Source organism: Ochotona curzoniae, unplaced genomic scaffold, assembly GCF_017591425.1.
Source record: "Ochotona curzoniae isolate NIBS_2020 unplaced genomic scaffold, NIBS_Ocur_1.0 scaffold_2587, whole genome shotgun sequence".
NCBI lineage: Eukaryota > Metazoa > Chordata > Mammalia > Lagomorpha > Ochotonidae > Ochotona > Ochotona curzoniae.
The window spans coordinates 3,536,015-3,551,153 of NW_024467096.1; the positions used below are offsets into that span (position 1 = coordinate 3,536,015).

General features: G+C 42.0%; 1 protein-coding gene and 1 non-coding gene across 4 annotated transcripts in view; one reads left to right on the top strand and one right to left on the bottom strand.

The window, feature by feature from the left end:
* KALRN (kalirin RhoGEF kinase) overlaps window positions 1-15,139 on the top strand; it is a 660,588-nt gene that overhangs the window by 31,768 nt on the left and 613,681 nt on the right. The gene's annotated exons all lie outside the window — the stretch shown is intronic.
* On the bottom strand, window positions 8,256-8,358 carry LOC121171423. The gene has a single exon (XR_005886131.1). It is a non-coding gene; the product is annotated as a U6 spliceosomal RNA (small nuclear RNA).

Here is a 15,139-nt window from a genome sequence, read left to right on the forward strand (position 1 = left end):
CCTGCAGGAGTCATGGTATAAAGAGATTGAAGTATACAACTCCAGTATGAGGCAGACTTATCAGACACAATTTTTGGGGATGTGTGTTGCTTACTAGTTAATTCCATTATCAAGGGAGCTACTGAGAAGAAATGGGGGAGGGATTTTTTTTTCTAAAAAGAAAAAAATATATACTACTGCTGTTAGTATGATAGAGAAGGTGGCTTTGGAAGAAGTGTCAGAGTTGAGTTCATTTTGGCCAGCATTTGTTAAATGACTGATGTTTGGCAGGCCCTATGTGTGTGTGTGTGTGTGTGTGGCGGGGGGAGATGATTTGGAGATAAGCAAGATATGGGTTTGGCTACAGGGAACCCAGAACCTAGCAAGCAAGCAACCAAGGAGAGGGACAGTTACAGCTCATCCTGACACAATCCTGTAAATGGGCGTCCACTGAACGCTAAGGATGCATAAGTAAGGAGTTGATTTTGATTAAGTCTTGAAAGAACAAGTAGGAGTTTAAACTGCTGAGAAAGTTTTTGTTTGGATCAGTAAATGATAGGATTCCTCTGGCAGCTGTTTTGAGCCAGGGCCTGTGGTTTTGGTGTTTGGAGGTCTGTTGCGGGATTTCAGCCTCTGAGTAGCAGGCAGGGTGGCCTTACATGACGTAGCGCCTTCCTCTTTGTCCTCTTTTGCCCCCACTGCTCTCTTCCTTGTTTTTCTTGTGTATCAGAGTTTTGAAGCAGGACAAAAAGCAACGGTCATGGACCCGTTCTAGCTAACCCTGCTGCGCACACGGACTCATAGGAGAGGGGAGAAACTAAGGGTTTTGAGAGGACACCTCGTGACAACATCTGGCCAGTGTAGCAGGTGATTAGGTGGACATTAAGGACTGCTCTCTGGTTTAGGGTCTGGCAGGGGTTGGGGACCTTTATTTTCCAAGGGCCATTTGGATATTTATAGCATGACTTGTGGGTCATACAAAATTTTCAACTTAAAATTAACCTGCTATAGATGTGTTGAATCTCAGGCCCTACCTGCAGTTATTTTAGGAGGACCTGCCCAGATGATTTTGTGAGCCTTGCATGACCTGTGGGAAAGACATTGCTCCTCCCTGGAGAACTTCAGACGTGGTTCTCTGTATCTGGGAAATGACCCTGCCTTACTTTTCTTTCTTGGCACCCACTGCTTGAGCTATACCCATTGTTTCTAGAACAAGAGGGTCTGAAATAAAAAGACATGGAGTGAATTTATATAGTTTCCTCTCTTCAGGATGAGAGTTCTCACCCCATGAATTCACAATCCTTCTCTTTGGAAACTTCCCTCCTCTCTCCTTTCCCTGAATTATTCCCTGGGGCTTGTGTGTTGTCAATGTGGGTATCTTACATGGTTGTGGCTGCAGTAAGGCAATAGTTACACATGCAAGGTAAGTTTTTCCCTTTTGGTAGAGGCTGGTTTGCACTAGGTTTATGCAAGAGCAGACTGGAAAGGGAATTGGAATAAGAGGCTTTTTATTTTCAAAGATTCTTTAAGAGGAAAAATCCCAGCAAGGAGCATGGAACACTGTGATGCTAGAGGTGAGTTCTGATGTGTCTTCAGTAGTACATGTGAACTAAAACCAGTGGACAAAATCAGCCTGTTTGTGTGCCAGAAGGAGGTGCAGGTTTATGAAGGTTTCATTTTGGGAGATTGCAGGGAAATTTACCTTTAGGTAGGTTTATTAGATGATATTAAGGACTTATTAGATATGACAATGGTATTGTAACCAAGACAGTGACCTCATATTCTGAATATGCATATTACAATTTTGTAGGAAAAATGTCATGAGTGATATAATATACCTCAAATTAATCCTACAAAAATGGTGAAACAAATAAAGCAGCAAGCTTATAATTTCTAAATCTGGGTTATGAGTATATAGAGAATAATTATACTATTCTTTTGAAAGTATGATTCTTTCTGTATGATAAAATGTGTCTGTGTGATTACAACATTTTATAGTAAAAATATTCAAACAAATTTCAGTCTTCGAAGCTAGACTGCATGGGCCTGAATCATGGCATGAGGTTTTGACTTTGTGCCATTTTCTCTATGAATGGGTTGGGATGATAAAATCCTGCTGCATAGGGTTGCTTCAAGAGCAAATTGTATGGCACCTATGATACTGCTGGTGCACAAACACTCAACAGCTGTTTTATTCCTGACACTGAGGAGAAGGCCTTGTGGTGACTTGAGATGTGAAACTTGTACTGGGGCTGAAGGGAAATCACTTCTTCTGGAGACAGTCATTCCACCTGAGTCTGCTTCAGTTTGAGTTCATAGGGCAGGGATAGAGTTGGATTTAATGGAGAGTGAGGATTTCTGAGGATACCTTGTTCTCTGGGAGGGTGGCAATGCTGTCAGGGAGAGGCTGGTGATTAGGAAGATGTGGTTGTAATTGGTATCAGGTCATCTCCAGTATGACTTTCTTGTAATTGGCAGCCTCACCAGAAGTCATATGAAGAAGAAAATTGGGAACCAAATAGAATGCTCAAATCAGGTGGTCCACTGAATTCAAACATTCTGCTAAGAAATGAAAACAAGCAAAATGCAAGAGGGAGGAGATAACTAGGTTTATGTACTTAGGAGAAGGGTACATCTGAGTGGGAGGGCCTTGCATACAACTCTTGTATGCAAGGTTTGTCCTTCTGTCTGCCACATCAGCCTTGTCTGCCCAAGTTGTGGTAATAGAAACTAGAATTGCTTATGGACAGCACATCCTTGCTTTTTCAGAGGGATGCTAGGACAGGCACACCTGGCCAGGAGAGTAGCTCAACAGTTAGCCCAATCACTGACTGAAGATTTTGTGTGCATACCTTGAGCAGAGTTTCCTAGAGAACTCAATGGGTGTCACCAATGTGCAATTGATGTTCAGCATGGATATAGGGTGTCTTCTTGGCCCTCTCTTTCCTTCTGTGCATACTGTGTTTATGCTGTCTGTATCCAATGCGTCTCATGAGCTTCTTGTATACTTACTGTCTTAGTTGTGTTTTGTTGTTGTTGTTGTTTCACTTGCATTATAGACGGAAGAATTGAGCATTCTTTAATAACAACACATCACACCTTCTGTCTATTTAAGCTGAATGTTTTTATTTTGTATTTTTGTACCTTAGTTTCTAAGTTTTGGAGATTAGGGAAAACATTTTAGGTTCCTGCTTTTCTTTCCAAAGATAAAATGAGCTACATAGCCCTCATGTGGCTCTTCCTCCCTGAAATCCCCCCACCTGCTTCTCTCTCTGGCTCCTTTGGATCATGACCTCATCTCCAATTGACTCAGAGATGTGAAGACACATCTTGGGAGTCTTCTGATGTAGTTTCAAACTTCCACCCAGCTCCTGATGTGCGGCATCTGTTCACTCAGTCACACAGCTGATCAGCAGTGATCTAAAGGAGTTCCAGCCATGAGTTGGATTCCTGTAAATCCCAGCCAGTATTGCACAGAGTTAAAAAAAAAAAAAAAAGATGGGCTTCCTCTCCATAGACAGTGCCTTCTTTAAACCTGTGAGGCAATCCTGAAGATCTCTCCCTTAGGGGAACACAATGACAACATTTGAATAACTCAACCCAATCAGACTCTAGTTCTAGTACTGACTGGAAGCTGTGATTGGGGGCATGGTCTTCCTTCCAGAGAGAAACTGTTCGTCTTCATTGTGACATTCAGATGGACCTGATTGGGGTCTTGTCAGTATTCACTTTTCCTTTGATAGTAGCTTCTGTGATATTCCAGTGGACAGTGGAATAATTCTTACTGATAGAAGCATTTAGGGCTTTTTTTTTTAAATGAAAAAGATTCCTGGAGCTTGGAGAAATTGCTGAGTGGCGAAGGAGCCCTGGCTAAGTGATGATCTGAAGAAGCACCCTGCTTATGGCTGCATTAGCACTGTGGTGTGTGTTATGAAAGGGGCTTGCGGGTCCTGGAAGTGCCTGTGTTAACACTGGAGACCAAGATGGTGAAGTGGAGTCTGACCTTCTGCTTTGGTCATCTAGAATGGGGAAGCTTGGATAGTAACAAGGATAGTGATGACCCATACTTTGTTGCCAGGATGTCTTGAGCACCTTTTGTATGTTTGGAATAAGGCTGAACATTTTCTTACATGCCTTATTTTATTTTAAAATAACTTTTAAAATCTTATTTTATTTAATTTATTTTTTTAAAGATTTATTTTTATTATTTTTTCATTGGAAAGGCGGATATACCAAGAGGAGAGACAGAGAGGAAGATCTTCCGTCCGATGATTCACTCCCCAAGTGAGCACAATGGGCCGATACTATGCCAATCTGAAGCCAGGAGCCTCTTCCGGGTCTCCCACGCGGGTGCAGGTTCCCAAAGCTTTGGGCCGTCCTCGACTGCTTTCCCAGGCCACAGGCAGGGAGCTGGAAGGGAAGCGGGGCTGCCGGGATTAGAACCGGCGCCCATATGGGATCCCGGGCGTGCAAGGCGAGGACCTTTAACCACTTGCGCCACCGCGCCGGGCCCTAAATTCTTATGTTTAATGTAAAGAAACTCAGAGTAATTTGCCTACAATCATACATCTATTAAGTGGCAGGGCTAGGATTTGAACAAAGTAGTCTAGGTGTGTATGTCTTTATGATGTGCAGCCCAGGTGCTAGGAAGACAAATTAGCATCTTCTCCCTCTTTACTTTTAGCAGAGAATAAAACATGCTTGAGAAAAGTTTTCAGTTTTAGATGTATACAAAAAAAATAGTAAATCAAACTAGAGTTGAACTGGAAGTAGAGTTCTTCATTGTACAATGGGATTTGTTGAGTGTTTTGGGGTAAGGAAGTGACATGATGGGACCATTTGCTTCAGTGAAAATAACTTTTTTTCATGGCTTTTAGAGTGAATTGAAACATGGAATAGGTGAGTTTTATAAAGGGATAGATTTCAGATGCATCTGAAGCTCACAGTGCAGGGAAGTGAATGGTTTACTTGGGGGAGTTAGGGAATTGCTCCAGGGAAGGTGATATTTGGCTTATGCTTGGAAGGCTGAATGAAAGTAGGAAGTAAGCCATGGGAAGCTAAGACATCCCCTGATGAGGGAACAGAGTCTGTCTTGTCGGGCTGCTGTGCAAACAGGCTAGAGTAATACATTAGATACCATATTGCTTTAAAAAGAAATGACAATCATTTATAAAAAACCCTTAAACAAGATAAGAGATAAAATAGAGGAAAAATTAAGGTAGAAAAGTGAGATGAAGCTAGGATCGATGTTAATATAGTTGGACGGATTTGAGTCCCATTTTCTGGAGACTTGCTCTCCAAGATCTATGGATAAAAGCTGCGTTTCAAGATAGCATGTGAAAAGTGACAAAGAAGCAAAAACAATGCAAACTTCAGCCCTGTGGGGAGCACCAAGAAAGCTGGGCAAGCTTTTGTGGAGGGCAGGAATGAAGGCTGCTGCAACAATGGAGTGATCAAGGCTGTACCTTTTGGTGTGTGTATCCCTGTGTGTGTGTGTTGTGGTGTGTGTGTGTGTGCATAGCTCATGGAGGTTGTTTAGAAACTTGGGAACCTTAAGGTTTATGTTGAGAGAATCAGATTGTATGAGGCAAGAGATCAGACAGCATTCAGGTATCGTTACCTGTGGATGACCTTTGCTGACTTGAGAACTTGATATGCTTAACTTACACTTGAATATCCTTTCCATTCTAGATGTGGACTGTTCATAATATGTCCATTTTTTGAAGCTCCAGCATGTCCCACTTGCATGAAGGGAAGAGGTCTTTTGTGATTTTACTCTGTTCCCATTGCTGGAACCCCTCAGCATGTTCACAGCTTGTCATTTCAAGACTTTCATGACTATTGCAGCATCAGCTATGCAGCTAAGTTCCTAGGGGACAGATGAAACTTTCCCCCTAAGTTTTAGTGCCTATCCCAGTGTTTCTTGTAGTAGTATATAAATAAAAACATGCTGACATTTTCTGCTTGTGTCAGTTTCAGTGGGTCTGTCCAGTTTGGGACTGCTCTTAACCCATTTAAGAGGTCTTGATTTTTGGGATCTGTCACTGGTTTGGATTTGCCCCTTTTCTTTTCTAGGTCCCAATTTTGTACGGATAAAATGAGTGTTGCATTTGATGATTCTTAAGGTCTGTTCTAAACGTATAGTAATTATATGATCTAAATTGTTTTGAGAGTATTTTCTGCCTTGTCTTGCCTTCTCCAACTACCTGTCTTTCTTTCAAGTACACAAATGCCTTTCATTGAAGAGATTCTATTCATATTTGAAGCATGTGTTTAAGACCCAGGAAGGTAGTATTTCCATGTAAATTGGAGGAAACCAGGAAAGGGAGGGAGGCAAACAGTTTTATGCTTGGTAGGATGACACGGGGAGTGTGGCGTTCATGCTGGCCTTGATGTGCTGGGATAGTTGAACTGAGCAAGTCAGGTGTTGTCTGTGGGTGACTTCTCTAATGATGTCTCCTCTTGCAGATAACAAGTGCCTTTACATTAATAAAGCAGGCACCAACAGAGCAATTTCTAAATGCCATCCTCCCAACAACTCTGAGCACAGTAGTTACCACTTACAACTAAGAGAACAGGTTCAGAAAAGTTAAATGATTTGCCAGAAATGGTCAGGCCAAGATCTCCAAGTAAGATTACCTGGCCCTAAAGCTTGGACTGTTCGTCAACACTGCCATGAAGCCCGGTTAAATACAGACTAAGAGAGCAGGAGACATCAGTTCCACAACTGTGTAAGAAGCAAGGTGCTTCCTCTGCTAGAGTTCCTCTGAAAAATATCAGTTCTGAAACCAGAGGGTTTCTTGAAAGACCTCTTATAGCTCTCATCCAGCACAAGGAGTCTGAGACTTGAGGAGTAAGACATTTCTATGCCAGGTTTCAACTTTCTTTCTTTGGAGGACTAAAGCTGAGTGTTCTGCCATGGAATGTTAAGACATCATGGTAGAAGAGGAGGATATTGGCCAGGATAAATGTAGTAGTAGAGGAGCCATTCCTTTTAAAGTAGTGGATATCAGTTTTCTAAATACAGGCAAGGAACATGTTACTTCTTTCTGCAAGTCCTTGTGAAGACAGCAGTTCCTGGCCTTGTTCTGTTCTGTTCTGCTCCTGAATCTGCTCTGTCTCTATCCAACTGATGCTTGAAATGTGGTTTCTTCATATTCATAAAGCAAACATCTGAAGCTTCTCCTAGCAAGTTGGTGACATTGATGAGGTACTGCTGCCAATGAATTCCTATTTTGTTTTCTAAAGGATGATGAAATAGAATAGGAGATGGGGATCCTACAGGGATTTTGCAAATAGATGGTTCATGGAGGTGACAGAGAAGCCCATCCACTGCCCACCCCAGGAAACTGAAAATAATAATGACCCATACATCCTACATGGGTGGAACCTGCCATCCGTGGCTGTGGGTAGAGAGATGTTCTGCACATGTGTGGAGGAGAAACTCCATTTATGTGACCTGGAAATAATCTCAGGGATTCTGGGTTGATCTGTGATTGTCATTCAGTAGTGTGAAACCTAATTAATTGCACTGAATGTACTCTGGGAAAAAACTGTGTGTAGAAGGTACTTGTCAGCCTTCCATAAGCTTTTCTTCATAACTGAAAGACAAAGAAGCAGAAGCTGGTGGTTCAGGCCTGACTGGGGCTCTTTGGTTCTCTGACAGATTTAGCCCTATTCTTGCGGTAAATACACAAGCCTATCATGACCTGTTGCCACTGAGCTGTGAATTGCTGTACAGACTCTCCTGTCCTGGATAATATGCTCACTCAACAACTTTCTGGTGCAGGCTGGGATTTCCCAGGTATATCATCCTATGCTGATCATAATGGTCTGAGCACTCTAGAGCCTTGCCAGTTATGTTTTGTACCCCATGCATATAGCTTCTGGCTTACACATCAACCTGTGAGTTTGGTTAATATGAATTCTCATCCAATGATGGCTGTTCTCTATAAGTCCTGACAAAACCTTTACCTTGGTGGGCTAATCAAAGATGATGTCATCTGTGGACCCCGTTGGAGTTAATGGCCCACTCCTGGTAAAACTGCAGGGTTGGTGCCTGTGTCCATGCAGACATTGGTCAAGAACAGGCAGAAATGACACTTGCACATAGAAGGATCGTCATAAGTGGTGAAGTGATTGACAGAAACATCCAAACAAATGTTGTACATAGCAGAATACAGAAACAGCGTAGACAGCTGAGTGCCAAGGATTTGTTGAACAGAGAGAGAGCTTCAGTTACCTTTTAAAAATTTATTTATTTTTTTAAATTTTTTTTTATTTTGGAACACTTCACGAATTTGTGTGTCATGCTTGTGCAAGGGGCCATGCTAATCTTCTCTATATTGTTCCATTTTTTTAAAAAAAGTATATGTGCTGCCAAAGCGGGCAGAGTTACCTTTAAAAAAAAAAACTTCATTTAGATTAAGGGAAAACCAAGAAAAGGGTAGATCTTCATTTAGGGAGATATTGTCAGCACTAGGTACTAATTACTGATTACTTTTCATGCACTAGGTGCTGGTTCAAGGTGTTTATAAGCACCACAACAATTGATCCCTAGAACTGCCGTTTAAAGTAGAGAAACCTTATTATACCCATTTAACAAATGAGGCTATCAAGCTTTGAGTTCACTTAGCTAGTAATTAAGAAAGCCAGTATTTGAGCCTATGCAATAGCCACTATATTATGTGAGAATCAACCTTAGCAGCTGACACAAGTTAGAACTCCTTTGTTTCTGCCTTTTTCAACAAGGTGCTGAGCGTTAGCCTAGAATAATCCATTTCAAGATTCCGTGGAGCTGTGGGATGACTGGCAGGGGGTGGGGCAGGTTTTGTTGCCCCCTAGTTTGAAGGAATGTATGGACTTAGATAAGCAGAGATGTATGCTGAGAAAATGCTGCTTGCTCTCTTACCATGTGTCAGTTACCCATGTTAGAGGCAGTAGAAGAATAGGTGGATGGGATGGATTTGGGAGGAACTAAAGATGGGGAGAAAACAGAGGGATGCTGGGCTTACGTATCTTTGCAGTTCTCCACTCAACTCTTATTATATATACAAGATAAAGATGCATTCACACAAAATATTCTAAAAGAAAACATAAATCCAATCATACTTTCTTGTTCACTCTAGCATTCTTGAAACATAGCATCAGACTTTTATGTGAATGCCTCTCCTGGGTTTTTAAACATGGAATTGCATGTATTGAAAGAAGGGCTGGGCCATGGTAGCTCTGACCAACATTTAACAAAAAGTGATGGAAAGCCTCCCTGAAAGTCTAGGCAGAAGCATTTTCTGCCTACAAACAGATTTGCTTCTGTTTCTAAGGCTTTTTAAAATAGGTTCTGGAGCCTGCAATCATAAGCTCCCTGCAGCAAATCTTAAATAAAATTCATCTTATCTGGAAAGAGGAGACCAGGGAATTGTCATGAGATAGATCCCATCATAGTGCAACTCAGCTACCTCTTTCACATCAACTCTTAGAACCCGAAGAGGCCTCTCTATCATTTCTCTTGATCAGCATTTCTTTTTCTTGCCTAGAAGAGGAGAGTTCACTGTTCGCTTCCTCTTGTAGAATGGAATGATGTTATCAAAAACCTGGAAGCCTTAAGAAAACTTTTAATTTTAATTGCAAGAAATTCCAGCTTATTCTTTCATATTTTTTCTGTTCTTCAATTGCCTGAAATTGTCTTTTCATTAAGCATGTGGTTATTTATTTAAAAATGAGTCTATAGTATCTTACTGATTGTTTCTTGGAAACTTCTGTAAATGATTTTTACAGATTCTCTGTAGTTCATGTTCCTACTTACTCCTTCAAAACCTCTTTTGTATAGGCTTTGCCTAGAATTGCCTTTTCTGTGATAGGCCATGGTTGCTCCCATGACTAGTGGTCCTGTTCCTAAATATTCGGCCTTCTTTTTGGTGTGAACCTGTGAAGTTTCTCTGACCTCTTCTTATGAATGGAGGCTATCAGGGCACTCTGCCAGGTCTAGAGCATGGTTTTGTAATCAGAGCTCCACAATTTCACCCTTGAATTCCTTCAGGGACTCCCAGGTAGATGCCATATGGTCCTGGTGGTTTATTTACACCTTGTTTGTCAGTTAGGTTCCTGCCTTCACTGCATGTTCAACCCTGACCTTTCTCTTGTTGGCTCTTAAGGGCACCTGTCATGCTGGAACTGACTTGTTTCCCGATTCTCCATGCCATTGCCTCCCTGACATTGAGCAAAATAACTTCTGTTATGGACCTTGGCATTGATTCCCTTTAGTTTTATTTTGGGTCTGATTAATTTCCTGGGTTGTTGTTCCATTTCCATGCCCTTTCTTCCTCATGGCCACTTTGAATTTTCCCTCTAGTCATGCAGGGATGCTTTCCTTTTTCAGTGCCTGCTATTTTAGGTCCTGGCCTTATCTTCTCTATAGTGTAATTCTAATACTGAATTCCAAAATAGCCTCCAGATTTCTGTGGACTTGTGACTTTATTGACTTTTATTTTCAAGCTCACCTTAACAATGACTCTGTCTCCAAAATTTTCTATTTTGGTTTAAGGTAGAGCTTGAGAGAAGGCTTAGACGCAGGAGCAAGCCAGCCGCGTGAGGGGAGTATTATGCATTTTTACGAGGGGGCTCATTGGCCACACAGAATGGAGAACTGAGCTGCTGCCTGGGTCAGGACAAGCTCTGATCCAAAGCTTGTGCTCTGATTTGGGACTTGTACTGGGATATCTCCAGATGAATACACCTTGTTGCTGCAGTGTGCTTTATGTGCAGACTTCCCTTCTTCCCCTGACTCTGAATGGGTCAAGGAATTGACTGACTTGAGCCTACTAGCCTGATACATATCCTGTGATGAGGCCAGAAGCACTGCAGGTCTTAGAATGAGCTCAGAGGAGAATATCTAAGGAGTTCAACTGGGAGACCCAAGAAGAAGGTAGGTGTATGAGGAGGAGATGCAAATGCAGGGGAGGCAAGGGCAGTGAGAGTTGGTCTGAAGCTGCCAAGCTGAGGCTGGTGAACCAGAATGATTTCTCTGCCCCAGCAGCAAGTTCCTCATCAGGTTCCTAAACTGATTGTTACATGATAGTGGCAAGGGAAGCAAATTGCTTCATGATGGGGTTTCTCTGCCTCCATCCAAAGCTGATGTCATCTGGCCTTGGGCCTCCTTGGTGGGGGCTGGGGGACTGTGGACGTCTGATACCAGTGTTGACAAACCTTCAGCAGCTGCAGCATGTCCCTTCTCTTCTGTGAAGCCCACCCCTCCATTGTGGGGAATTCTCTGCTGCTCCTCTGTGCTTCTGTTTTCTGTCTCATACCTAGAGTCTTCCATGAAGATAGTTCAGATCACCTTCTTTAAGTGTTGTGAGTTCAGGTACCTGTAGCAGTAAGACCACACGTAGAAAGAGCAAAATGGCCCAGGTGTAGATGATGAGTGGTGACTTCCAGGGGGCAATTGGGAGTGGTGAGGACCATGGCCTCATAGAGAATGGTACCCTCATCTAAGGCAGGCTGCAGCTATTCAGCTCTAGCTAACTGATGCCACATAGGAATGTGGGGGTTCATGTTGCTAGAGCTTCCTGCTTGCAGAGGGGTAGCAAATACATGCTTTGTGAAATGGCCTGATTTTTAAATGTTATGGGTAGTGCAGTTAAATGCCGTTGTGGTGTTTGTTAAAGTCCATTTGCAGGATGAGTTACTGCCTCCAGTTTGCAATTTCTGATTCTGGTCCAAGCTCATTGGTTTACAAGTGAGGAAACTGAGATGGATAGGAGAAAATTCTCTGGCTTAGGGTGACAGGGAGTCAGTGAAGGAGTCCGAATTCCTAGCTTCTTCCTCCTGCCTGGCACTCTTCTACTTCTTGGTGCTGCGTTGGGATCAGGCATCCTCTGTGCTGCAGGAGGCCAGTCAGAGGACAGTAGACCTCAGTGAGCACAGTTGTGTGACATCTTATAAAGTCATCAGTCCTCTGCTTTTGTGAGTCTCCAAACCTCAGCTGTCCCAAATGAGAGCAACAGCTGAGGAACTTCTAGAGTGAGAATCCAATCCTAGGGAGAGGTGGGGGTGAGGAAGAGAGGGACTAGCCTTCTTCCTGGCTTGGAACTCCTGAGAATTTAATGCCATTCCCACTCTTTCCCATAGGATACACACATACAGATTTGCCACCAAATCCTCATCTTTCCCTTTGATCAAATACACACCTTGGGATTCTTCTCAAATGTCCGCAGTCTCCCTCTGAAGTTCCTTAACTCTGAACTGCTCTAATCAGCTCTGTTGCCACTTTCTAGGTTTCAGGGTTTCATATTACGATATTTTCAGCAGGCTTTAAGCCTGACCGCCTCCAACCCATTCTCCCTATTGCTGTCTGATGAGTCTTTCCATCACTGATTTTGACCTTCTCACTCCTGCTTAAAGTAGTGTCCTGCTAGACAAAGCCATCCCTCTTCAGTTGTGGTGGCCTGCAGCATTGGTCATGTTATTGCCAGGCTAGTCTGGGTGTGCTTCCTAGCCCTTCCCTTTGGAGTCTGTGACATCCTAAGCAATTTTCTCAGGTTTTCCGAGCCTCTTTTCTTTATTGTGACAGAAACACAAAGGCAAAAGCACTCAGCCTAGCACATGCTGATTATTCAATCAGAGATAGAATTTAAGAACCTCTAGATAGGCAGCCTTCGTGTTTCCTGTCCCATAGCCTTAGCTCCAGGTACTTGAACTACCCAGGTGAGCTCTGTGCCTTTCTAGGCATTCTCTAATACCTGTCCTTTTTGGTGTTCCTGTGTATACTTTGTAACATAGGTACTATGTACTTGCCTTGACTATTTTATCTAACTAGATGCTCTTAGAGGACGGGGTCTAGGTTTGGTTCATCCTGCACCATACCTAGCACAAGAGACTCACACATTTATGGAATGCAAAGCAACCACAGTGGAATCGCTGCCCAAATTTGGGTAGTGGATAATGTTTATACTTATAATTATGTCCCATTGAGTTTGGATGACCCGGCAATAAAAGCACCAGGCAGAGCCTAGGCTTTCATGGATTTCACAGTGTAACAAGGAGACAGGCTCATGAAGAAATCCTTGAGGAATGTGTGATGAGTCCAGTGACTGGGCAGGGTCGTGGAGAGGTGCAGATCATGACTGGGAAGGTCCAGGCTACTGCTAGGACAGGACAGAAGCAACCAGTATAACTCTAACAGCCTGAGGGAGACCAGAAAGATGTTTAAGTAGGACCTTGATATGGGTTATGTGGTGTATTGTATTGAAGCTAATTCAATCTCAAATTTAAAATCTTGTTTTATTTGCATTCAGAAATATTTCCCAAGTGCCTTTTTTTGTTTTTGTTTTGTTTTTGAAGTGAGCTATAACCAAGACAATTGTTACCAGTTGAAGGTTTCTAGGGACTGGGACAAGGGTTGTTGATTGTATTTAAATTTTAAGCAGCACCCAGGCTGACAGCTGTGTCTGGAGCAGGAAGGATTTTCATTTAAGAGTTGGGTGGGAAGATTATTCTCTTCTATTTGGAAAAAGATAATCACATACTTTCGTGCTGTCAGGGGCTATTCTGTTTGTTGCTTGCTTGTTCTGTAGTTTCAGCTGTGTGGATGCAGGGCAGGACAGCTAGAAGCAGGAAGTGGCTGGGGTATTTTCCTTGACCCTACTGATGGGTCTTCTCTTTGGACGGGATGAACGGCTGTAGTAGCTGATGTGGTCTGCAGCTGCAGAGGAAGCAGAGGGAATGCTTGCATGGAGTGGAAATCCAGAGATCCAGAGCTGTGTGCACATTAGCAAATTTGACTCCAGAAAGAGGAGGCACAGAAGAGATCTCTGTAGATCCTGTACCAAAGAAATGTGTAAGAGGAAGACAAGTGGACTTGGAGTTACGAGATGAAATCATCAGAATGTGAAATGTACACACATGTTTCTATGAAAGGGGGTACTCTGGAGCTTGTGCTATGTTTTTTCTTTTCTCGTTTTAAAGGTGATTTAGAAAACTGCTAATTTCTTTAGCCACACCAAACATGTAGGACCCAGAGCCCAAGGAATCTACTGCCACCTGGTGGCTGAGTGTATCATCTGTGAGATTTTTAGCAGATAGGGGTGTAGAAAGCAAAGGGATTCTGCTGCTGAAATACGGAAGCATAGAATATTAGTGTCGTTAGATATCTTGAAAGTTACTAGTTTTTTCTTTAAATTAAACCCATATAATTTTCCATACTATTTCTTACTTGAATATTTCCAATGACAGGGAGCTCATGATTGTCATTCACTCAGTCGTTTAGAGTGTTTCTTTTTATTTAAATAGAAAAAATATTTGTATTATTTGTCTTTGAGTTTGACTCTGGGAATACCCGTGGTAAGTTTACCACATCATCTGCAAAACCACCCTTTTAGTATTTTAATATTTGTCTCCCTATAGTCTTCTTGTATTGACATTAAATGCTCTTAGTTCCTTCAGTCATAGTGCTTGGGTTATGTTTTCAGAATCCCCTCAGCCATTTCTTCCCTCTAGCTGTTTTCTGCACCGGCACTGTTCCTGCCTAATTGTGCTGAAAGAATTGAATATAATGCAGCTCTCTGGGCACAATCAGCTTGGCGACCCTGTTACTGCAGGCTGTCTGACTATCGGTTTTCTAATGTACTTTGTACTCTGAGTTAGTTTTTTGCAGTCTTTCCATAATTTTGTCTCTTAACATTGTGGTGACTGAAAGCTCAACAATTTGTGGCTTCCTCTGTATTTTAGAATTATATAAATAGATTATTAAATAAATAGAATTAAATAAAGCTAAAAGTCCTAGTTTACCTTAAAAAAGAACTTAAATATACAAGTTTAACACAAATCCATTCTGACTTTAGATGTTACAGGTAAAGTCAAAGCCATTTTTGAACCTGTATCAATTTAGTTTCTGGAGATAGATCCTGGTGTCAATTATTAGGAATCCTTTCAGACCTTCTTAGGCCTTTACTTTGATCTAGATAAATATGCATTTGTACAAATTTGTATGCATATATGTGTTTGTGTATCTAAGGTTTACATTACATATATTTTTGTAATTTTTCTTCATGTAACTGCGTGTCCTGAAAATCTTCTGCATAATGTCTTTTCAGTATGAATAGTCATATTTTGCATTTTTTATTATGTTTATTTTAAACCATTATAAACAGTGCTGCAGTGT